A 22,089-nucleotide genomic window follows, 5' to 3' on the forward strand; every position below is an offset into this window, starting at 1 on the left:
TCCATCATTCATGAAGACTAAACATCAGTCATCTAATAAAAGAGGTCACATTAGATAACCTTATGAGAACGTGGGAAGTAATGGGAGTACGGCTGACTTTAGAAAGACAAAAAATTGAAGGGAAGGTCTATCTTAAATACAGGGGGTTTTGAATACGATCGAGAAACAAAACGCCAAAGCTCTGGATGGCACATCGACCAGTACCCCAAGCCAAAAAAGGTAATAATGAGCAAATCAAAAGCGGAAACAATGCTCATTGTCCTTTCCGAAAGTAATGGAGTGGTCCATGAGGAGTTTGTTCCTCAAGGACAGACAGTTGACGCTGCCTATTACGAGGATGAGCTGAAAAGACTCCGAAAAAGGGTTATCAGGACGAGGAAAGACATCTCCGCTCCCTGGCAACTCCATCACGACAACGCGCCTAGCCACAACGCGCTACGAGTCCGCGAGTCTCTGGCCAAACACCAGGTGCCAACGCCGCCCCCCCCTCCCCTATAGTGCTGACGTCGCCCCTAGCATACTTCTTTTTGTTCTTTCGGATTAAGGCAGACCTGAAAGGAACCCGTTTTTTGTCCATTGAAGAGATCCAATCAACCGTGGCGAAGACCTTGCGAGAAATCCCCGAAGACGCCTTCCAGGGCGCGTTCCGGTGATGGCAGAGTCGCTGGAAAAAATGTGTAGGTCCCCAAGGACAGTGCTTTGAAGAATTTTAAGAGCTTGTGCAAATCTTTTCAATAGATTACTTTGAAAAAAAAAATAATTGCATTACTTTCGGAGCGCACCCTGTTGATACAAACACGACGAATGCCGCACACATAAAATATTGCGGTTTACTGCGTCTTTTAAGATTCATTTCGATTACTCAAAGAATTTATTTCAGGAATTTCTTCAGGGAATGACCTCAAACTTCAATAATCAACTCTGCACGACCTTCCCGGGCGAATGGGGAGCTAAAGTGGGGGGTGGTCACAATCCGGTCCTTTCCCTGACCCACCCGGTCTTGGCGTCGACTTCCAGCGTCTCCTGACTCACAACGGCATGGCGCATTGGTGGACGGAGCCGGCGCGAGGGATCCCACCCAGGAACTAACCCAGCCCTTTGATCACGGGATCAAGCAAAAATTACCAATTCTTTTCTTTCGCGGAACCCAGAGACAAGTTAAGGGGTGCTTGGATCTCTGCCCGGAGTTCTTAAAATACGACCGGCGAAACTTGGATAATGTTCGCTTTTGAAGAACCCCAGGCGCGGCGGCACGGAGGAGAAGAATCGCGATTGGGACAAAAGAAGCTCGGAAGGAGAATAAACACCAAACAGTACCAAACAAGACTTTTTTTCGAAGACATTTTCATTCCAAGCGTATCCTCATGTTTCAATGCTCAAAACCAGTACTAATTATAGCAAACATTAAATACCATAACTATCTGCGTATCACGCACTTCCGGCTGGAAATGCAATCGATAATATTACATAAGTTGACACTGGTATAGATTTCATAAACTCCAGTCTCCCACTGGTGGCACGAAGAATATCCGATTTAAACAGAGAGGCTCTCATTTCTCATCGGGTTTTTATACGGACAAACGGCGAGTTACATAACCCATTTTTTATTTTATTTATTTATTTTAGTACCCTGCAAACCACCGCCAGGGTGTGTGGCAGGGGGTGAATACACACCAGACTAATGTTTACCCGAATACGATCTCCTACCGCGGCCCGACAATGTTATTCTGATGCCCTATCGTTCGTGAAAAAATGACATCTTAAATCTATCGGTTCTACACTTAATCTCTCTAATTTTACCGACATGAACTCTCCTTCCGTGGTACGATGGGAGTAATAATACAGTAATAATATGTCGGAGCATGCCACTTTTCGCAGGCATTGCCGATTCTTCGTGCTACGGAGGGATCTCCTGTCCTCAACGAAAGCCTGTGCCTATCGGTATAGCGTTCCATCCTTAAACGGATTTCGGAAGTTAAACGGATTGCGAAAACAAAAAGAAACGCCCTTCAAAGCCACGAAGGGATTACATAAGAGAGGTTGGAGCACCAGCGTGACGATGCGTGATCTTGTATCTTCCACCGTGGTGAATACGTCGATCTCTCACTCTGGCTAAAATATCTTGTCCCCCGCGGTCTTTTCTCGGAGGCGTGCATTCGCACCGAGTGGTGGCGAAGTCCCGAATCGGGACGATATAATTGCGAGTACTTCCTTCGACTCGCGATTCATCCTCGCTCCACTTGCATACGGATTGATGGAATGGATGGAAACGAAAAACCGAGCAGTCGTGAAACATGAAATGAATACCAGCCGCTTCGCAGCTACGGACATGACTAAAACAAACGACGGGTGTGAACTTGAGAAAAGAGCGAGCAAAATAATTGGCATTGATCCGCACCATGCGAACAGCCCGCACAGGGATATACTTTTCTCGATTAAGCCGGCCACAACGTAACATTTTCCAGAGCTGACGTCAGGTCCGGATAATTAGTCTTCGTTCCGCCCCGAGGGACTTAATTTTTGTCCCAGAAATTATCAAACCGTGGTCTAGATACATAAGGCCACTCTCGCTCGCCTATCACTGCGGACATTCATTATCAATCCACGATTAAAAATCAGTGGGCCACTTTTACATCGGCTCCACGGGCGGGCCGGTTTACCATAGATAGCACACTTCCAGGCACCAGAATAGGCAGTGTAACTAACATCGGTCTCCGAGAACGGACGAAAACACATCCCCGACGTCACAGAAATTTCTCCTGGCTGATCAGTTCAAATGGAATAGGGACGTCAAAGAGATACGGAGCTCAAATACTCATTGGGTGCTAACGATAGGATGATTGAAGCCGTTTGGAAGGAAACATATGATTTCATTCGCCACCTTAATATCAAAACTTGAGAGAGATCCAAAAACTTCGAAAGAAATACAATTTACCGTTCGAAGAAGAGCTGCTCAGATAAATTCATACCATGACGAGCACCTGCTCAATATTTACATTTCACTCCGTTTATAAACGAACGACTCATAGCCTTGTTAGATGCGTAATATATCGGGGGTTCAATATATCCTTCCTGTACGTATTTAAGGCTTTTCAATTATTCATCAAATGAAATACTTCCGAATAACACGATGAAAATGTCATCGGCGATGATCGAACGCAGCTTACAAAACAGAAGACATATAATATTCATTTATTTTTCTTTATTAATGTACCCTGGAAACCACCGCTAGGGGGTGTGTCAGGGGGTGAATACATAAAACGAACGAATAAAACGAACCTACTATAAGTAAGAAAATTTAGTGAAGATATTAAATCGAAGTGCTGCAAGTTGGTCACAATATTTTACATAGTATCCTGCAAGCCACCGCTAAGGTGTGTGGCAGGGGATGATTGCACAACAGAATATTTTTGCTACCATAAGACTTTTACTTTTGACTTACAAAATACGATTCGTACTTTTCCCCACTACCGCAATCGGAATACGTTATTCTGATCCCTTATTGTTCGTGGAAAAATGACATCATACATGTAAATCTATCTGTTCTACTCACTCGCGAATGGGTAACGAACTCATGCAAAACCACTTTGCATCGCAGTTACGGCAGTTGCTTTCCATGCTTTTAAAAATCACCTGAAATTACATAAAGGCATTAAACGAGAAAAACTGTGTCCAGAAGGTTTTTTTTCGAGATAGGAACAATGAGGAAACGCGCCCCGAATAATAGGAATGCAGTATGATTCGCCCCTCGGGTTTAAATTTCACGTCGGCAAGACTTCCTTCCTCGACTGACTGATTCCGTGTTTCCGCCACAAATCGTGATATTCACACCGGAAACCTCAAAACGGGGCCAAATTTGCTGGTAAATTTTCCTGAGCGAAAGGAAAGGAACCTTATTTTTAAAGAGATTTTAATATACCCAGCAAGCCACCACTAGGGTGTGTGGAAGGGGGTGAATACATAAAACAAACGAATAAAACGAACCTACAATAAATGAGAACAACTTAAATGAAGAAACACAGTAGCTTCTTTCGTCCATCTTAAAAATAGCGATAACAAAGTAATCGGGCACTTCAACGCCATACATCATGCATTCAGAATAGTTTTGAATGCACGGAGTGGATGAATGCTTAAGCAGTCGAAGAAGAACGGTTGCGATGACGTTGGTATAAAACAAACTTATTCCGGTTTCCCAAATACAAATTACGTCACCAATCTAACTGAACCACCATCCAATGCAATATAGTGGTATTCTTGACTCTTAAATCGACAGAGAATAGTTAATGACAGAGGAAAGGTAACACTGGAGAAGCAAGACATTTATTGTTGGTAGGTTGTGGTCGAAGTACCAAGGACAAGTATCTACTGAAGTTAGATGACGGATTTTGCCGACAACTCTCCTCGTAATCTTAAAAAAAACAGCACTTAGAAATACATTTAAATTTCAACCACGTAACGCAGAAGCAGAGTAAAATTACTTCTACATCCAAATCAATTAGTTGTTGCTCTGAAAGGCAACAATTTCTAAAGCGATTATCGAATTCCAAAACTATAGGACTGGCGAAATAATGTACTTACATCTAACCGAAAATCATTAATAAACCACTGCGCCGTGAATATAAAAAAATCCCAATGCTAAGGACAAAACAGGAAGAGAGCCCATCTTGGCAGTGTGACAATATTGCCAGGAGTGAAATGACAAGACTTCGCAACATTTGAACCGAGTTGAGTAAGCATTCAACGGCCAAGGTGAAGTAGGGGTAATGCAGTAAGGTCATTGAACTGCGGCCTGAATTTTACGAACTGATTTCACACTTTCAACGCCGATACTTGTTCCCAAGTGCCCGATACTGCTATGTTTAGGCGTACTGGGGAAAGTTTTTCCTTATCCTATAAATACATAGTCTTTGCTATCATATTTCAGCAATTAAATAAGTACAATAACATTAATGAAGCAAATATTTTTCGATAAATTTAGTGACGCAAACAGGAATTTATTCCTGTATGAACTAATCCTCAGAGTTACGATATAATGATTTGGTGAAACTATACCGTCGTCAGCCTTGTATCCATTCATTTCAATGGATGGATAAATGTGTAACAGTGTTTACGAGTGGACTGTAATTCATTAGTTTCAGCAGGCATGTTTAATGCTAACCTTAGCCTTTCTCTCAATGGAAAACCTCATCGCCTTTGTTTTATCTATATTAATACTCATCCCACATCTATCCCACTGCATTTCCTATTCACTCAGCAATACTCGTCATCAATTGGCTGACTGATAAATTAGAGCTTGGTCATCAGCAAATGTAACTGATTGAACGAGTTCTCCGCCGACTTTCATTCCTCCTTCAAGTTCTTCCCATGCCTCATTAATCATTTATTCCACACATACGTTGAACACCACCGGTGACAATGGACAACTCTTGCCTTACACCTTTTCCTAACACTGCCCATTCGGACTCTCCGTCCCCCACTCGCACCTGAGCAGTCTGAGACATGTACAGGTTTGCATTTTAGCCTCCTTTCCCTTCAATCTATTCCTATTTTCTGCAATACACTCATTTGTTTTTCCCAATTCACTCCATCAAACGCTTTCTCGAAATCTACGAAACAGGCAAATACCTCCTGAATGTATTCTATACTCCAATCGATTCATAATATCATTACTGCAATGGCATCACGCGTACCTCTCCCCTTCCTAAACCCAAACTGATCATCCCCTAAGTAATCATTTACCCTACTCTCTATCCTTTTGTTTATGATCCTGAGAAAAACTTTAGCTGCGTGGGATATCAAACTTATTGTCCTGTAGTCCTTAAATGATGTAGCCTTTACCTTTTTCGGAATAGGAACTAAAACTGATCTCACAAAGTCTTCCGGCCAGATTCCTTCCTCATAAGTACTACGAATCAGCCCACATAGCCTCTTCCTCCCACCTTTTCCTAAACCTTTAAATAGTTCCGCAGCAATGTTGTCTACCCCCACGCCCTTACTTGATTTCATTTCTCTTAATGCCCTTTCTATCTCATCATCGAGTACGCCTAGTCCCTAGCTGCCTTCATCTACGTCATATTCTCTCTCTCTGTCCAAGCTCTCTGGCCTAAGTTCTTTACCATATAGTTCTTCTATGTACATATGTATTTACATGTATTCCTTCCACTTCCATAGAATATTTTCTGTTTCAAGTATTACATGTATCTTACCTGACTATCGCTCATTGTCAACACAGATTTTCCCTTCTTACTTCCCGATAGTGTTTCAACCTTCTTGCAAAGCGCATCAATTCCACCTTTCTTAACCAGAATATAATCTAACCGATACCATTCTGAGTCACCTGGCATTTTCCATGTATACTTGCGTCTTTTGCGGTGTCTAAACCAAGTGTTGGTGATGACTAACCCCTGTCTCCTGCAGAACTCAACTACTTTCTCCCTGCGGTCATTCCTCGTACCTAAACCGTAGTCTCCCAACTCATCGCCATCTCTTCCCTCGCCTACCGTCGCATTCCAATCCCCCATCACTATCAAATGTTTCTCTGCAGGAACACACGCGATCATGTCCTCTAAACGATCGTATATCCCATGGACCTCTTCCTCCTTATGATTTCTCGGTGGCATATACCGTACACCTGAACAATGACCAAGTTCGTTGATTCTCCTTTTGCCTCTGCTATTAGTATTCTATCCGTTACCTGCTCCATGTTGACTACGCTTCTTCCTGCATCTTCATTTAATACTATGGCAACCCCTCGTTGGCTCTCGTCCCCGCCGCAGTATATTATTCCATAATTATCACTCCAGTAATCCCCGCTATCCTTCCATCTCACCTCGCATAGACCTAAAATATCTATATTTCCCCTTTTCATCTCTCGCTTAATATTCTCTAATTTTCCTGTCCTCAACATTGTCCTAAAATCCAAAGTTCCTATTCCAACTAATACGGTCTTCTTCAGCGTTTTCTATTCTGCTGAAGTCGGTTTGCAAGGGTCAAGACGTTAAAATATGAAAATGAAAACAGGGAACAAATCGATGGTTTAAGTTGATACGACCGCGCTAGGGAGGAAAAGTGTTTGGTTTCAGAATTAGTCAGGTTTGCAATCAACCACTGCCACACACCCTAGGGGTGGCTTGCAGGGTGCTATGTAATAATAATTATAATAAACGATCAAGTGTCCGCGTATCATTTTTTCGGAACGACATTCGAGCTAAATTGCACAAAAATCATACGTCAATTGTAATACCGTTAATCTCGGACTCCAATTGCGATAGCCAGTTCCAAGGCCAGGAACGAATGAGTACATCACTAGCCCCTCAAAATGATTTCCCGCGGCAGGACTTTATTTTAAGTCCTTCTCTCGTCGCCACGCAACCCTCGGTGATTGATTATAAACGAGCCGAATGTCCTGTGCCTGTTCCCGATGCTCACTAACATCGCCCTGACAATCAAACCACGACGCACGGCCCCCAACACTGGGAAACACATTAAGCACCACTTACGACCGTCATCGTCGTGCCATAATTTCTTAAATAAATTTACCCGAGACATTGCACCGACCTAAGCCAAACAACGGCAGTGATTCGTTGTCCTCATCCAGAAATATAAATCGCTGCAGCAAAACATTCCCCAAAGACCGAAAGCATTTTCGTGCCTTTGTTACTTCCTTTTGAGAACAGCCTCCAGCTTACTGCACTTAATTATTAATATTTATTTATTTATATAACCTCCAAAGCCACCACTAGGGTGTGTGGCAGGGGGTGAATAAACACCAGACTAATTTTTACCCGAATATGACCATACCGCGGTCGGACAATGTTATTATGATCCCCTATCGTTCTTGGTAAAAATGACATCTTACATCTATCTGTTCTACACTTAATCCCTCTAATTTTATTTACATGATCTCTCCTACCGTAGTTCGAAGGGGGAAATAATACATTTTCAACATCACTGCTGATGAGACGTTTTTCCAATTCATGCAAGAGCTTCAATCTGTAATTTAGCCTTCGCTCCGTGAGTTATTCCCAGCCGAGCTGCTCTAACATTTTGGATAAGCTACTAAGTCTATTATAACAACGTTTTACAAATCTAGCTCCTCTATGCTGCACGCGATCCAATTCGGCAATTAATCCAACTTCGTGAGGATACCATTTATACTTGCAGCATATTCTAAATTAGGCCTAACCAAAAACAGATAACATTTTTCTTCGACCTTTTCATCACATTTGCATTGCGAAAGTCTTTTGAAAAATCCATATACGGCAAGAGAAGTACTCCATTCCCCGAAAGAGTGAATACTGCATCGTAAAAACATATAAAATGGGCCAAAATTAAAAATTAAATGATTGTCGGAGAGCACCCGACTCATCCCGATAACAACCACAATGAAATGTCAATAACGCTATCTGGTACAACTTGTAATTATTTCACACATACACAAGATTTCAAAAGAAATAGTGATAAGCTCAAGAAAATACGTTCTTAAAAAATATTGGCTTTGAAATTTTTCCAAATCCGCCCTATTCTCCCGATCTCGCATTGCGTGACTCTCATTTCCAGAACTCAACTAACTATTGCGGGTTCGGAGATTTGACAACATAAATGACGTCATTCAAGAGGTGGAACAATGGTTTTCGACGTTATCTGCAGAGTTCTACGATGACTGTCTTAGAAAGGTCAAGACACGCTGGGAGAAATGTATACAAATCTGAATGGTGACTATGTAGATTCTTGTTCTTAAGAATAACAAACATAAATTACGTTTCTATCTCCATAATTGTTCAGTAATAATTAAAAGTTTACGATTACCCATCGTATAAACCGGCGGATATCATTTGAAATGCTTTATAAGTTACTCAAGTTTATTAAATTTTTCCAAAATCATAAACTGCTTCTTTGTTCAAGGTGAAAATATCACTAGACATCTTGGACGCATTAAAATCCACATAAATACTCTTGGCTTTAGGGGCTAAATTAGCTACAGAGACTGACTGATGCATCAAATGAAAGAGATTTCCCTCATCCCTTTCCAAAGTGCGTACCGCACAGGAGACACACTTGAACTCACGTGCATGGATTTCCACTGAATTTCGATGCCAATAACATCACCAAAATTTTTAATTCCAAAGCCAAATCTCTTCACATTTAAAAATATTAATGAAGAAATGTTACCCCTCAATGTTATGAGTCTAATGAATTTGAGATGTTCTTAATTTTTGTACTTTCCTCCCGATGCATTATCATACTCCTACGACCTTAACAGCCTCGACTTTGTACAAGGATTACGTCTCAAGCCATCAACAAAATCATACCTCAATAATAAATAAAAAACGCATAAAATAATAAATGCAAGGGAGCGCCCATTATTCCCGATCCCATTACGTCGGCGGGGTGGGCACCCTGGAATTGAGGGTTGTCTGCGTGGTGCGGGACGGGTGTCCAGGGAACAGAACATCCCACGGCGACATTGAACGGCACTCAACCCTGGGCCACGCCTACGCTCACCCTAGACACGAAACAGGCTCACAGGCGGAAACTGTAAAACGCCTAACCGGAGTACATAGAATGATGAAAGGAAATCACATTTCAACTGCGATTGTTCAAAAGTTCTGGAAAATTCTTTTTATAATTTGGAGAGGTTTTTCGCAATAGGAGTGACCTTTGACGCAACGACAGTAAGGAGGACGGTTTGGCGGCGGCAATAATCTGGCAGAACAAGAGGTAAACATGTTGCCAACCCGGGCGCGAGCGGGATCGGAAGGGGGGGGGAGTTTCTGTTTCACCTAAAATAGTAAAAATCACCTAATTAGAGGCGAGATTCGACGGGGAATCCTCACTTGCATTTTAATTAGAGCATCCCCATCAACACACATTTTACTGATGCAGAGCAATTCCTAATTCTATTTTCAGACGACTGGATTCCGATCTATTTTTAAAAACTTTCAGGTGCCCGTGGGGCTTCCATAGACTCGCACCACTACTGCCCCATATACTCGCGGCTGGTGGTGTACCTCAAGAAGTCGACTCTCTTGAAATAGAGCAACGCAAATCAAGCGACACGTGCAGATCTCAGTCGACAGAAGCGGGAATGATTCAATCTTATTTCTTCAAAGTGTTAATGCACTTCAAATGCATCGCCTGAATACCCGAGATCGCCTTTGCAACAAAAGTAAATAAGAGATGACCGATGGATGATGACGGAACGCAGGACCAAGATCCAAATGAAATTCATATCAATCTAGTTGCTCGGGACGACCTCCTTGCCATTATTGTCGCCAATGCCTCATCCCATGCCGCCCCGCAGTAACGCTTCTCCAATGAGAATGCTAAAGATTAGATGATGGCACTTGAAGTCCACGTCGTCAATCGTAGACGCCTTACCTTCAATTCGTCAATCTTCAGCCTGGAAAGATTCCACAACTTTGCGAAATTATCACTGTATTGAGTTATTAAAAGTTATTTATGTTTTGTGGCTAACACCATTTTGACACCGAACACCCGATGGTAATCAAATTACACTAAATAATACAATATCCTTTATATGGGTGAATTAAAGTCAACAAAATGCCAAGTGACGGGCAAAATTTCGACCTCTGCGGGAATAATTCAATTAACAATAATAATTTAAACTTAATTTTATTCCTTAAACCTAACAATGGAAAATTCCTGCAAGCTAGTTCATTTTGATCGGTCGTTTTAATGTAACGCATGTCCCGTTATTTAATCCAACATGCCCTCAAATACTGGAATACCCGATGCGTCAAATGAATGCGTAGAAATTCAAGTACATCGCTAAGTGCTTCATTTAAAATTTCAATCCATATTATAAGTAGAGAGTGCCTATTTCGCTTTTCCTCAAAATATCAAACACTTCACATCTGTAACTGCAACGAAACTACCCAACCATTGTTAATTGATCGAAGAATATCAGAGAATCCAATCGGGGCTCTATTATGAGGGCCGTAGTTTTTTTTCTCGGCATCAGGTCGGGAAGCTGGATTCTCGTCGGGAGCAAATCTGACCGATTGATCAATGTTCTTGAGGCGTCGCTCGCCTCCCGGGGCAAACGACGAGTGCGTTTATCAGCGAGAGACCAATGTCCTCGGAACAGTCTGGAGGAGTGGCAGTGCTCTCGCTCCCTCCTTGGCAACCGCTCGCCAAACAACAACATCGACGCTTGGGATTTCTACAACCAACCCACTCTCCTCGGCCGTCGGTGCCTGTGGTAACCGGCTGCAGCCGAAGAACCTCAGAAACGTGCCAGATCACCCCGCGGGCAAAACCAGTCATTCCTCCGTAATTTCCACACGCAAAAAAAAGCCAACACTTTAAATGCACACAACTAAAAGCAGCCCGGTTAGGAGCCGACCAGACCTCTCAACAGGTCAACATCACGGTAAAAATAAAAAATCACAAGCAGTTGCAACACGGGAGGAGTGGATGTCTGAGCGACTGACCCTCACGTGCTTCACATTCTCGGCGGGGCGGCTGCCATCCAACAGAAAAATATCAAGATTCCATGCCGAACACCAACTTTTTCCAGAAAGCATGAAAATCACAACGATTAAAAAAAAGGCATTATCGAGTACTCGTTTCCACTCGATTCAAACGCGTTTTCTTTTTCTTTACCTAGCGAATCCGTGATCGTGTTTCGACGCAATCCCTTCCCCGAGACGAACAGAAATACCTTCACTAGTTTGGTCCCGCGGAGCGTGAAACCATCCGTCTCTCTCTCCTCCGCCGCCCTCTCGCAAGGCAACAGCTGACTCGCCGCCTGGGGGGAGTGAGCGGCCACGTTCTCCGATTCACAGCCGATCGGCCTCCCCTTCACGCACAAGACAAGGGGGGGGGGAAGGATCGAGGGATGCTTAAAGGGGCAGGCCGAAGAGAGTCCCCGAAGGAAATGCACCGCAGGACGGAGGAGAACAAAAAAAAATACGAAACGGAAAAACCCGGACGCCCGGTCTGATGAAGAGCGGGCAGAGGACGAAGGCAGGCGTGCTCTTCCAACGGCACTCCGGGAGACAGAATGACGACGATTCCCGGACGGCAAGGTCCAGGAAGCACTTGGGAGAGTGATTCAGCGCCGTGCTGCGCTCCCGCGGAAAAACCTCGCCTTATCGCGACGTCCGGCAGTCGCGTCGTCCCGTGACGCCTGCTTGAGTCGCGAGGGAGGGGAGTGCAGGAGGGAGGGAGACGAGGCTGGAGGGAAAGGATCCAAAGTGAACGTTACACTGGGAAGTTTTCGCAAAGGACGCAACGGCAGGTTGCGTAAATCTCCCGGTTGCAGGCGAATGTTAGGAAAGACGCCCAGGGAAGAAGAGAAGGGTGTTAGAAACGCGGGGCCCCTCGCAGACGGCAAGACTCGTATCGTTCTCGTATCTCTCTCCGGGACTATTTCGGATGAAATGAGAAGTGCAGATTGGTACGCACAGCTCCCGCCACAATTTTCAAGAATACTCGAGGATTGATGTAACGCTGGAAAAACTGATGCATTCAAAAATCGTTTTGGTGACCCAATCCTTAGCTTTTCCTTCCTTTTGCTCCCTCCTACAGCTATATATTTCCAAGTTTTCTTGAAAACTATGGTCATAACTCAGTGTTATGTCCGCCAGTTTAAGTTCAAAACTGACCGTTGAACAGGTAGATAACAAGGTTTCGACGTTGAACGCCATCATCAGGCGGTCCTCATAAATAAAGTATGTGGAATTACAAAGTCAATAATTTAACTTCAATATGTTATGCAAATTCCATAAAGTTACGCCGGAGACAACACCTTCTATATTACTATACTATACTCGTAAAAGGTACCCTGCATGCCACCTGTAAGGTATGGGGCAGGGGGTGCTTACACACCAGACTACTTTCGACCAAAAATACTCTTCTCCCCTGCCGGGTTCGGACAATTTTATTGTGATCCCTTATCATTCGTGGGAAAAATGACGTCTTAAGTCTTACCTGTTGTACCCTTAATCTCTCTAATTTTATTGAAATGATCTCTCCTGCATTATTACGATTGGGGGGGGGGTAATGGTACATTTTAACATCACTGCTAAAGAGACATTCCGCCATATTTACTTTACGATGGGGTAACGTGAGTTTCAATTATTCCTAAGAAATAACCGATATATCTAAACAAAATTTATCCAGCACGTCCACGATGCATGAATAGATCCTTAATTACATAATGTTGTAAATTACAGCAATTAATTTTGCCTTTGTTTCAGAAAGCCGTAGATTGAAGCAGAAACTCACAGGATGAAGAAGATGAAGAGGCTCGCGGTGTGATTGAGTTCCTTCACTTGAAAGAAGGTTGCAGTGCCCTGAAAAGCCACTTGGATGAAATTGTGGAAATTATAGCCAATCATATGAGACAGATTGCTGTGAGGTGGCAGAGGAATTGCCAAACTGGCAGCCAGATGTCCCTCACAGACGAACCACGAAATTAATTTAACAAGACAATATAAAACCGGGCCTTGGTCAGATATGAAGCGGTGGAAGGGAAGAGCCCTCGTCCGTCGTCAGTTACAATCCGATCTGGAATAGGATTATGACCTTAGCTCTTCATTCGGTCAGCGCTGACGGTTCTACATTAGCCCCCCTGACAAGAAGAGCGTGGAATCCCATAACTTAACATGCTAATAACCAAAATTCGGTTCATCAAAGGTCATAGCCACCAACAAGGACGGTTTTTCCCCCCAAAGTAACAGGAGGGAACCAACTGGTGAATCCAAAGGAGACAGAATGCACAAAAACTTGCAAAAAAACTCCCAGCGAAAGCGAGTTTGATTCCCGGAGAGAGGCACGATATCGTCCTGCTGCTGCGGCAATGGCCCCATTTTTTCCACCGAGAGTATTTTTGTGGAAATTTTGGCACTCTCTCCGAGAATGAAAGAAAAAGAGACGGCGTCTCCAACCCTTACCTACGTCCACGGTCCCAAGAGTCTGATGTCTGCCGTTGCCGATACATTTCTAATTCGTCCGCAAATGGGAGTTTCTTTCAAGGAACTCTTGCGTCACAATCGAGGTTTACCCAATTATAACGTGCGACGCAACACTCGAACTGAATTGTGTGAATTATTAACTGTTTCAATGCCCTCCCCAAATAATAAAATCATTCAAAAGTTAACGGAATGGAAATTCTATGAGAGACAGGGACCTTTAAATTGATTCGTGCGTACTTCTCAGAGCGAACGCAACTGAATAAGTGAATCGACAACGACCCAAAGTGCTAATGAACCTGGAATGATTGCTCGCTCGTAGTCGGGCAACCAAAATTGCCATAAACATACAACATGGACTATCGCATATGTGGATTCTTTCCGAATATAACAAAAATACTTTTCGTGAGCGAACTCAAGCCACACTGATGGTAATGTTGAGTGAGACAACGACCGCATACGAGTAAGCATATAGGCATTTACTATGCTCGAAATTTGAATAAAAACAAACCTAACACTACAATTGAGTAGTTTCAGGGGTGGTGTGGTGGAATTCGAGCATAATAAAGAAACTATAGTAACAATTTTCAATATATAAGTTTAATAGCACGACCGGGCTTCGACGTAGTACACATCATCTTCATGTAAAGATGTTGTATTACACCGAAAGATCACCTGAAGATGATGCAATGCATCGAAACCCGGTCGTACTATTACACTTATATATTAGAAAATTGTTACTCTATTTTCTTCACTAGCACTAAAACCATTGGCAGAAAGCTTCTGATATCGTAAGTGAATAAACACAAACTCTCCGCTGCAATTCGTACGATGAAACAATCCAACGTGAAAGTTATTCCTAAAACCTCAGTCACCATCGGAACATAGCGCAAATTGAACCAAGCACCAGTAAATAATTACATGTAGACGCTAGGGAGCAGCCCACAACTGATTAAATATAGAAAACTGTTACCCATAAATAAGACAACATTATAAATTTCATTACTCCCCCACATAATGCTTATCACTTAAGTGCATTGAGAAATATCGATAAGGTTAACTAACAATAGGCTTCGGGTGGAGAAATGAAATTTGCATGATTGTAAACGATGGTGTCAATTAACTCATATAAAGCTGAACTCATAAATATAAGAGAAACACGGCCTTTGGTTTTTTCTTTGACCGCCCGCGGGACGTTTTAAAAAAACGGGTTTTCCCCACATATCTTTCTCATTTTAAATATTTCCACATTCCGTTAATAAACTTGGCACATTTCGCTAAAGACCCGAGCTGAATAGTTGGGATTGTTCGTAATCACCGCTTTATCGAGTAACATACCCATCAATTCACTCCTTGGGTGTCGTATCGAGAAGCAGCTGGGTGTGAAATCCTTTCAGAATACACGAGGGAAATCAGGTGGCCAGCAGGAGGTGTCCAACGTACGTATCCAACAGCGTATCTGTGCAAAAGAATTCACCACCATTGAAAGAGAAATTCACAAGGCGACCTAGGAAGCTAAAATAGTTTAAAATGTGTGCGATTTTCTTCGCTCCGCGTTGCGTTTCGTCCATAATTTTTAAGGCCATTTTGAAAAACTCGCGCGGCAAATACATGATTTCGAGCGGGAACTGAAAAGCTTGGCGCTCAACCACGGGGCAACTTGACAATTAATTCTCAATTGGTGCCATGCGACGCATCGAATTAAGTTTCAAAAACATTCCGAGATGTTTCGAATTTCGTTTCTTTGCCCGCGAAGGGGGTGATTCCTGGGGGTGCTTTTTTCCAACAGGAATCTTATAGTCGCACGACTTCTAGAAGGAACGTTTTTGGTACATTATGCTCCGATTTCATTTGCATTCTCAAGGTGTTATGTAAGTGCTAGTCACGACAAGATTTCAACGGAATACACACCAATTTAGGAGCACCGCATGAAGGACTTCATTCGCAAAAAGTGGGCTAGCAACAGCTTCTAGAATAATCATTACAAAAAACACGGCATCCTTGGGAGATGAAAAGTATCCTTCGTTGCCGCTTCTTTTTGTTTAGTATTTCACCCAGTACCTCTGGCAAACAAATGCTCGTGTACCATTCAGAATTTACGGTTCTACGCTGCTCTAACGCTACGGTTGCCACATATCCAGCTATTCCGAAGAAACAAGCGATCATTTGTTTCAATGTGTTTCGCGCAAGAATCACTTTTGTCGGATTCGGCTCGTCTTGGAGGGCCCATACTACGGTGTAGAGGTGTTTTGTTTCGGGCTCATACGCATTGATCCAAGATTCATTACCTGTGTGTCACAGCTTTCGATGCACCGCGATTACACTTCTTTAGCATTTCTTGCACCAGTTGACACGAGCATCTTTTTGAACTTTCGCCAAATTATGCGGGATTCAACGCGAACAAATTTTTTTCATGGCTGCAAGTCCATGCAATATCTTATTGATGCTCGTCGTACTGACCCCCGAGGATGCCTCAATCTCAAGATCAGTCACATGACGATCTTCCTTCACTAGTTCGTGCACAACATCAAAGTTCTCTGGCACAACAACTGATTTTGGATGACATTCACGACTTTCGTCGCTGAGCGAACAATGGCCACGATGGCATTCGTTATACCGGCTTTTCACAGTGGCAAAGGATGGGGCTCCATCGCCAAAAGTGGAAGTAAGTTGATCGATGCACTCCTGTCTTGATAATCCACGCCGAAAGTCGTCAAAAATCGCAATCGCAAGAAAGTGTTTCCGATTTAACTCCTTTTTTTCTCGGAAACAAAATTTTCAAGTCACTATAAAAACCACAAGTTATGATCAAACGACAAAATATTCTGAGGGAAGTCAGCGTTAATAGGGTCAAACTTTTAGATGGAAATTCCAGATGGTGCCTAAAGCACTTAAGTGCTGTCAAGGCTCAAGATACAAATAGCAACCTTCGTACCAATTTGTTTACTGTCTCATTTCAAAGGAGGTCGAGTGAAACTGGAAACGACGGCTGTACGTATGAAGGATTTGGCACATGTAATGGCGATTGTTTGAGCTCCTGGAAAATTAATCCAATGGAGGCCCAAGGTGCGCACACAACACCACTTTCAACTTCGATAGAATGCGAATACTCGCAATAGTATATTCTATTGTTTCAGGCTTCACTTCGTGGAAGTATTTAATATCCATACTAAAAAGAAAGACTAGTACTCGTACGCCGCAAGTCGGTGAAGAAACGTGTTGTACCGTATAATAAAATCTGTGGAAAAGTACGAGTCTTTCTTTCTTTTTAGCATGGACTCGTAATAGTGTTCGGTCAAGAATTTATCATACCTGTGTTCCCACAACAGAAACACTGTGCACGAAAAGAATTCCCCAGAGATTTCATTTGACGTACTCGCAAGTGTTTTCAAAATCGCAGGCATAATTTATTTACTTGGAATCAAGACAGTCTTCTCAAATCCACACAAATAAACTGCTAAATACAAATTCTTTTTTAAAACATAACGTACGAAAAAATCAAATTACCAAATCAAATAGCGCCCTCCAGAATTCAACTGTATATTATTTTCTAAATTACCACATTTCTTCTACAAATGCCCCAAAAGACCTATTCCAGGACAAAACCCATTGGAAGGTCTTGATATTTTGCTATGCCTCAAAAAATATTCACCTTTCTCTTCTGGAATCTCATAACGGATCAAAGGAGCTACGTTATCTCAAAACGGCTGTTGGAATTTTAGGAGGCGCACCTTTGTAAATTGACTACACCACAAAATATAACGGGAAACTGTAAATACATCAATTACTTATTGAATAAATATACCTGTATTTTCCAAGTTTAAATAACTGCCAAAGCAACGTAATCATAAGTATATTCTCCATTACAAACACACCGCCATTATATTATTATAAATATACATATATATATATATATATATATATATATATATATATATATATATATATATATATATATATATATACATATATATACATATATATATATATATATATATATACATACATATATATACATATATATATATATATAATATATATATAATATATAATGGCAGTAGTACAGGGGGTAGAGGGTTGGACTGCTGACCTGAGGGTCCCGGGTTCGATTCCCTGGCAAGGTACTCTGTGCACCTGCAGCTCCATCCAAGCTATGCTATTTTTCGGGTACCAGGTCTTCCTGGGAAACGAACTGGCCACCCTACCCAGATGTATATATATATATATATATATATATATATATATATATATATATATATATACATATCGTGTGTGTATATATATATATATACATATCGTGTGTGTATATATATATATATATATATATATATATATATATATATATATATATATATATATATATATATATATATATATATATGCTTTCATAGACGTAACACGGAAGTGCCGAATAGTACAATACACAGTAACACATAATATAGAAGCACAAAAAAAGGAGAACACTCACACATATTTTCTTGATATTTCGACGGAAACAATCTGTCTTCCTCTGAAAATATAGAAGTAGCATTACTTCTATATCTTCAGAGGAAGACGGATTGTTTCCGTCGAAATATCAAGAAAATACGTGTGAGTGTTCTCCTTTTTTTGTGTTTCTATATTATGTGTTACTGTGTGTATATATATATATATAATATATTGGACAGAAACAAACAATATAGAAACACATAAAAAGATCACTCACACGTTATTTCTTGATTATTTCGACGGAATTCTACCCCGTCTCTATCGAAAGATATACAAGAAATGACTGAGTCTTTACTTCTATATCTTCAGATGAAGACGGAGCAGAATCCCGTCGAAATGATCAAGAAATAACAAGCGAGTGATCATTTTATGTGTTTCTATTTGTTTGTTGCTGTCCAATTTATTATTCGGCACTTCCGTGTTACGTCGACGAAATCATCTATATATAATACACAGTAACACACAATATAGAAACACAAAAAAAGAAGAACACTCACACGTTATTTCTTGTTGTTTCGACGGAAACACTCCGTCTTCTTCGGAAGATATAGAAGTAATGCCATTACTTCTATAGCTTCCGAAGAACACGGAGTGTTTCCGTCGAAACAACAAGAAATAACGTGTGAGTGTTCTTCTTTTTTTGTGTTTCTATATTGTGTGTCACTGTGTATTGTACTATTCGGCACTTCCGTGTTACGTCTACGAAAGCATATATATATATATATATATATATATATATATATATATATATATATATATATATATATATATATATATATATATATATATATATATAACCTATCTGATACCTTTCTGAGTCACCTGGCATTTTCCATGTATACCTGCGTCAATTGTGGTGTCTATACCAAGTGTTGGTGATGACTAAGCCCTGTCTCCTGCAGAACTCAACTGCTTTCTCCCCGCGGTCATTCCTCGTGCCTAAACCGTAGTCCCCCACCTCGTCACCATCTCTTCCCTCACCTACCGTCGCATTCCAATCCCCCATCACTATCAAATGTTTCCCTGCAGGAACACACGCGATTATGTCCTCTAACTGATCGTGTATCCTATGGACCTCTTCTTCCGTATGGTTGCTCGGTGGCATGTATACCTTAATAATAACCAAGTTCGTTGGTTCTGCTTTTATCTCTACTAGTAACATTCCATCCGTCGCCTGTTCCTTGTTGACTACGCTTCTTCCTACCTCTTTGTTTAATACTATGGCAACCCCTCGTTGGCTCTTGTCCCCACCGCTGTATGTTATTCTATACTTATCACTCCAGTAATCCCCGCTATCTTCCCATCTCACCTCGCATAGACCTAAAATATCTATATTTCCCCTTTCCATCTCTCGCTTAACATTCTCCAATTTCCCTGTCCTCATCATTGTCCTAACATTCCACGTTCCTATTCTAACTAATTTGGTCTTCTTCTCCTGCGTCTTCTGTCCTGCTGCTGCTGGTTTTCCCTTGCAAGGGTTTCGTGTGATGACGACCGCGGAAGCCTTGCCTCCCCCGCTGCCGGGCACGACACACGGCCGATTGGGTCGAGCCCCGTAGTTGCCAGGACTCAAAATCTCTGTATAGTCCATCATATTTTTCTGGGGAATGATAATTGAGGTAGTTTCCCGTTGCCTTCCTCAATCGTGTTTTTAACGTGACACCATCACTTACTTGCCGCCCCTCTGGGGTCAGACGCCATTGCAGCCGCCTGCCTGAGGAACATACGCTGCGTGGACTACCTTTCGTCTTGCTCCTAACCTTCGACCTATATGGCATGGGTGACCCTACCAGGAGCAATTTTTATTACTCCCGCCAGCACAGCTCTAGGGGTCATCGGAACGCACAAGCCCTTCCACCGCGTCAAGGTTTTAGTCCGGGGAGGGATATATACTATATATATATACGTATATAAAAAAATAAATTACTTATTTAAGCTAAAACCAGCTCTAAAATAAATGCCATGCTCTCATATGCCATTCGCATTTTTAATCGTATAGCATTAACACCTTAACACTAGCAAAAAAATAATCAAACACACCTGGAATCTAGGTCATGAAAAATTAATCCGCAATAGTCAACGTGATCTATTGGGAGATGTGCGAACTTCACACGTTGAATTTTCAACAACTAGATGAAAGCCTCCTTCGGTCTGAATCACGCGCTCCCGTGTCACTCTACGTAAGGACCGGTTATCCAGCACCTTCATTTCCGTCTTAGAAGTTTTCGTAAGCACTTGGAAAGTTGACCATGGAAAAAAATTCTTCCGTCGCGTGTTCTTCCCGCCGAGCCTCCTGATAGGCTGACGCGGGATCTCGCCACCCCGAAACACATTTGTCCTCGCGCGTAAAAAAAGACAAGGCAAGCTATACAGCCGCCCATGTCAGGGGATCGCCCCATAGCTCCCGCCACAACAGGCAGGCGTGCCAAGGTAACGGGTTTGACGGCAAAAAACAGGTAATTAACCCGCACGGGAAACACCCGCGTAATTACAGACAGTAGAAATACACGCAGCCCTAGGTGTAAACCAACTATGATGTTCAAAGCGAAACGAAGACAAAACATTACTTCGATAGGCACGATTCGTTCGTACACACTTGCAAATATTTTCTCGACTGAATGACAACAATGACGTATATATTACATAGCCCTTGCCAAGGACGGGCACGAATTTGAGCGTGTCCCGCGGACAACGAAATCCGTCTGCGCCATCTACATCAACAACTATCCATGATTCTATTAATTTAAATTACACCCGACCAGCTAAAACTAATTGAAGTTGTAACTCACCGGTTGAACTCCGAATTGATCGCTAAAATTCGTGCTCGATTGACTTTGGACACACAACCATCAACTTAATTTTAAAAGTGACTTATTCTTGCGTAATAAGCAAATCAAGGGCCTAAAACAGGATTCCAGTGTGAGAAATTAATATGAGCAAGGCATCATCTTGACCATGCTCTTAATCGAGTCAGAATTGATCAAGCATTCGCTGATAAAACCAAACCACTCTATCCTCCAAAACGGAATGTATTGCCGCAAGTTCTCAACGAAGACACCTGCTTTTTTTCATTTATTGTTTCAAAATGCCAAGGAAGCACACATGAAAACGGGAGGAAGGGGGAATCAACGACCCGGAAACCCATGGGATCCAATTATAAATACTACGGTACGCACGCATCACTGGTGAGATAAGGGTGCATGACGGTTATGCATCCGAGCGATTTAAATAGAGAATCGACCGATGGGACACAAAAATTAGAACGTTACACAAGAACGGTTAACAGCGCCATCCGGATAATTGTGGCACGACCACATGGCATGATACTGTAGGGAGTGCCCGAGATAAATTGTCACGCTGCACACAAAAAACCCACGTCAATGATCGCGTGCAAAAAGAAGTACATGGAAATATATTCATTTACCCTACGGTGGAAAAAAAACTGTTTTCCTAATATTTAATTTTTTTATGTTAAGAAAAGGCTCGTCAGAACTTTGATATGGAGCGTAGTTATGAATGGCTCGGAAACGTGGTCATTGAAGCAGGATGATAGGCGTAGATTGGAATCTTTTGAAATGTGAGGGTGGAGAAGGAGAAATGGACCGAAAGGAAAAAAAACAAGGAAGTTCAATGCAAGGTGAAAGGAGAGGAGGGGGGATTC

At 42.1% G+C, this 22,089-nt stretch overlaps 1 protein-coding gene across 2 annotated transcripts in view; it reads right to left on the reverse strand.

Moving 5' to 3' along the window:
* Positions 1-22,089, reverse strand: part of Lpin (phosphatidate phosphatase LPIN) — a 108,543-nt gene that overhangs the window by 81,730 nt on the left and 4,724 nt on the right. Inside the window, exon 1 of one of the 2 annotated variants that reach the window (XM_071584844.1) lies at positions 11,687-12,038. The exons of the other annotated variant lie outside the window; for it this stretch is intronic. The gene's annotated coding sequence lies outside the window, so the exon portion shown is untranslated. Of the gene's footprint in view, positions 1-11,686; positions 12,039-22,089 lie in introns of those variants that run through there. 2 annotated transcript variants of the gene reach the window in all.

This window comes from Hetaerina americana, unplaced genomic scaffold, assembly GCF_022747635.1.
Source record: "Hetaerina americana unplaced genomic scaffold, ioHetAmer1.1.p SCAF_2, whole genome shotgun sequence".
Classification (NCBI taxonomy): Eukaryota; Metazoa; Arthropoda; class Insecta; order Odonata; family Calopterygidae; genus Hetaerina; species Hetaerina americana.